Below are 5,249 nucleotides of genomic sequence, written 5' to 3' on the forward strand. Positions count from 1 at the left end.
TTCACTAATTGAATCTGTTGGAAAATGTCTCCTATTTAAGCAGAACATTTCCTATTCAGTGGCTGCATATTGGGTGTTTGTTTATTTATTTTTTAAATAATCAGGGTTTAACTTGTATTGTTTTCCTAGTTTCTTTATTTTCCTACTTTTCTAATATTAGAGATTGTAAATCATGTGTATGTAATTAATAGTGCTGAGGATTTCCCAAAGCAATTCAGAAATCCTTTGATCTGTCTTAAGTAGATAATCTCAGTTTTGCTATAATAATTTGAATGCGGGCCTGCGTTATATTCTATGAATAGTATATCCTAAAGTCGCATGCTTCTAGTTCTAGTGTTCAAACAACTTGTATTAAACTCACACAGAAGCTTGAATTTAAATTACTAAATTACTCATGTGAATTTTATGCTTGCATCGCTGTATATATTTAATTTTTCTTTTCTTAGTGTTCTTTTTTTATGCCAAGAAAATGTCCAAGTCTGATGTCACAACTCACAATGACTCTTTCTTTGATGATTTTCCAAAGTGTAGTTTAGGTTCTGTTACTCTCAAACATTTAGCTGATGTATATATGCTCTTCAGGTCATAATTACTAGTATAAATAAGACAATGTTCATCAATTTCATGAGCATGTGGATTACTTTTCTATTGTAAAAGTTATGTTTTATTCAATTTCATTTGTAATACCTTTCTATGATCTCAATTAATTAACATCCTATTTTTCTTTTCTATTGTAGAACAACTACATGGCTGATCTAAATGAAACTTTTGTTTCTGACACTATAGAACATTTAGCTGAACAAATGTTACCACCTCGCGATTCTGAAGGGCGTAAGAATCGATCTGATGTATGGAATCACTTTATTGAGGAGCCAAAGCCCAACATAGATAAGAGAGCTAAATGTAACCATTGTGGTACATTGATTAGGTTTGAAAATGGAACAAGTGCTATGCGAAATCATTTATGTAGATGCAAGGGTATATCAAATAAAATGTTGAGCAAGAAGCAAAAATCAGACTCATCTAGAACCATGGTTTCTCCCCCTTCATTGGCTAGGCCCAAAATTGACCAACAAGCATTGAGAATTGCAATTGTCAAAATGTTTGTGGCAATGGAGCTCCCATTTCGATGTATCGAGCATGAAGCTTTTCGTGAGTTTTTAAGCATTGTAGCACCCTATCTTAATGTCATGTCACGTACTACCCTAGCACGTGATATTTATAAACTTTGGGATAGTGAAAGAGAAATGTTGAAGGAATTTATTTCTCAAAACTGTCAAAGGGTTTGCCTCACCACAAACACATGGACTTCATCTCAAAATTTGAGTTATATGTGCTTGACTGCTCATTTCATTGACAACAATTGGAAGCTGCAAAAGAAGGTGTTAAACTTTTGTCAAGTCACTAGTCACACAGGAAAGACCATGGCTAAAAAGGTTGAACATTGCTTGAGTAAATGGGGGTTGAATCGTGTTCTTACTTTAACAGTTGATAACGCCTCATCAAATGATGTTGGAATCCAATATCTAAAAAAAAGGTTAATGTCTTGGAATAGTTTGGTTATGAAGGGAGATTATATTCACATGCGTTGTTGTGCCCATATTTTGAATTTGATTGTGAAAGAAGGTTTCAAGGATAACATTGATGCTATTTTGAGAATTCGGGGTGCTGTAAAATATGTACGATCTTCCCCTTCTAGGTTGTATAAATTCAAGACATGTGTTGAGAAACAAAATATTGAATACAAAGGTCTTGTTTGCTTGGATGTGGAAACCAGATGAAATTCTACCTACTTAATGTTAGAGGCTGCATTGAAACTTCACAAGGCTTTTGAAGAGCTTGAGATGCAAGATAAGAAGTATATCGAAGAGTTAGAAAAGGTAAAGGGTAATCCTTCATATGCTGATTGGGAATTTGTGCGTGCAATCCTACCATTTCTAAAATTGTTTTATGATGCTACTTTGCGCATGTCTGGCTCAGTTTATGTAACTAGCAATATATACATGTCTGAGGTCTTTGGAATTGGAAAAAAGATCAGCCAAATGTACAATTCTAGGGATATAAATGTATGCATTATGGCAGAAAATATGAAGAAGAAATATGATAAGTATTGGGGCAATGCTGATCGTCTAAATATGTTTTTACTTATTGCTCTTGTGTTGCATCCAGGATACAAATTACAGTTCATGCATTGGTTGATTAATCAAAATTTTTATGGTGAGGTGGCATCTAGTTTAAAAGAAAAAGTGGAGTCTAGTTTGAAATTACTTTTTCAAGAGTATAATGGTGGGAGAGATGAAATAGAAGTTAACTCACAAGAAGCTCGTTTCAATGAAGGATGTAGTGATGACCCTTATGGTTATAACCATTTTTTTCAAAGAACTAGCTCTAATAAATCTGAATTAAGCAAATACTTGGAGGAAGCCTTAGAAGAGAGTTACGTAGATTTGGATATTTTGAGTTGGTGGAAGCTCAACTCGGGTAGATTTCCAATTCTTTCAAAAATGGTTAGAGATTTGCTTGCTATACCTGTTTCTACAGTGGCCTCTGAATCTGCCTTTAGTACTGGAGGAAGAGTTCTTGATCCATATCGTAGTTCTCTTACACCTAGAATGGTAGAAGCACTTATTTGCACACAAGATTGGCTTAAAAGAACACAGCTACCATTGTTTTCAAATGAAAATGGGGATTTTGAAGAGTTGGAGAAATTTGAACAAAGTAATAAGCTAGATCTATTTTATACTGCATTATTGTATTATATACTTATTATAATTTGATCAATAATTGATAACCTTTTTTTTATTTTGCAGCAATTGTTTCCCCACCAGACATTGCTTATTCAGCCTCCTCTGTTACACTTGGAGATGATTGAAGATGGATTATTTATAGAGTTTGGGTAAAACCCAATCCAACTCAATTAAATCCATTGTTCCTTGAATGCAACCCAACCTAATCCAAAAAAACTGTTAACACCCCGTGATTTTTGAGCCTGTGTGGTACTTTCCTGTTGTGCTGTTCACGTTTGAAAACTGAATATTCCTGTCTGCTTATTTGCCTTGTTAACATTATTAGGAATATTAGTAGTGATTTCTATTTACCAATATATGACTACGGTTTAATTCACTGGTTAATATTAGTAGTGTTTAAGTATTTAATGTGGTATGTTGATTCGAAAAAAAATATTGTTTGGTTTCACTTGTTACAATATTATTTTTTGTTGGTTTATGTAGGTGCCTTCTACTCTGGGACCTGCAATCGTGATCTCTTGGATGAAAAGGGAGTTATTTGAGTTGTGGGAAGGAAACACGCCAAATCTCAATGATAAGGATCGCGAAATAGAAGTTTAGTCTAGTATGCATGAAAAATACTGTAGATTTTCTTGCAAAAGGTTTTCTTGGAAAATACTGTTTACCCTTTTGATGTACTTGCGTGATATGCATGGTGCAGGTTGAGAGATTTGCTTGCCTTTATACTAGCCAAGTATCTAACTTGGCCTTGTACTCACCAGACAAGTATTACAGGCCCAGTGAAGATTTCATGCAGCATAAATTTGGCATTTTGGCTTGTGAGACGCCAGACATTTAAGTTGAGAAATTTGGTTGTAGTTTGGGTTTGGAAAGTGAATTCTGTTCTGTCTCGTGTTCAATGTTCCTGGTTGTCATCTCCCTTCTCTGTTTTATTGGACTTAGCTCGGTTTAGAAATTCAAACTACTCTATTATTTTGACCCCTTCCAAAAGCTCTATATGGTTTTTTAAACGTCTGCTACAAAGTGTAAATACTTATATACCTTATTATTTTAACATTTGCTATAGTGATTAAAAATTAAACAGTATACTACTGTAGATGTTACCGTTGTATTAGCAAAACCCTCAAAATATTTGATAAAATCTTATATGGTGTGAGTTGTAATTCTTAAAATCTGGTTAAAAAAATTGGTTAAAAAAATCTGGTTCAAAAATCTATTTTAAAAAACTGGTTTCAAAAAACCGGTTTCAAAAAACCGGTTTCAAAAAACCGGTTTCAAACCGGTTTTAAACCGGTTTTTATCCGATCCATTTTGGAAATGGATTAATCCATAAATCTGGATCGAAATTGGTTCGAAACTGATCCATTAATTAGGTTCGGTTCAAAATCGGATCAGTAAACCGGATCGGATCGGAATCTACTAAACCGATCCATTTAAAAGCGGATCGGGTCGGTTTGGATCGGTTTTTTAAAAAAACCGATCCATGCCCACCCCTAGTAATCTCATAGTAGGTGATTGTGAGGTTATTTTTTCTAATATTTGATAATTAAAATTATTTAAAACTACAATAATATGTTATTAAAACTGATATTAAATAGGTTTTTAAACCTATAATTAATAAAATAATTATTTTAAATCTAAATTTAAATTCAAAATAATTTTGTGAATAAATTAACTTTTGAAATATTTCAAAATATACAACATAATACACATAAACCTCGAGTTCAAGCGTGAGGTTGAGTGAACGAGCTCTTGTGTAATACACTTGAACCCTCAAGTTTGAATGCAATGCTAAGTGAACGACCCCTCAGATAATATAAACCACTAACTTTAAACACAATGCCAAGTCCCCACACCTTACAAAACTCGTGCTCAATAACATATGCACTTTAAGGCCATGTTACAATCCTAAGCCCACCTACGCATGTACACTCGTCACCAAGACAACGCACATCGCATAAGTAGGGGTGTTCATGGATCGGTTTTTTCAAAAAACTGATCCAAACCGTTTTATAAAAGTGGATCGGTTAACCGATCCATTTTTTATAAAGTGGATCGGTTTGGTTTTTTAAAAATATGGATCGGTTTTTTTGAAATTGGATCGGTTCGGTGCGGTGCAGTTATCCACTTTTTACTCATATATGGATCGGTTTTTTTAGAAAACCAAACCGAACCGAACTGATCCACTTTGTAAAAATGGATCGGATAACTGAACCGGTTTTATAAAGTGGTTTGGTTCGGATTTTTTTTCAAAATGGATCGGATTTTTCAATATGGATCGGATCGATTATGGATCGGTTCGGATCAATTTGGATTTTTTGCACACCCCTACGCACAAGCAATAAGCAATAAAGACAACATACACACAAAAATGTCAACGATATATTTCAATAGCAAATACCATTACACAAAGCAACAACTACCAAATGTTATCAAAACAAGAAAATCATTCACCATATGCTCATCGCTTTTTCATTAGTGACTCTAGAACCTTCAACCTCG

Source organism: Cajanus cajan, chromosome 6 (genome assembly GCF_000230855.2).
Source record: "Cajanus cajan strain Asha chromosome 6, NIPB_CcT2T_4, whole genome shotgun sequence".
In the NCBI taxonomy this organism is placed as follows: Eukaryota; Viridiplantae; Streptophyta; class Magnoliopsida; order Fabales; family Fabaceae; genus Cajanus; species Cajanus cajan.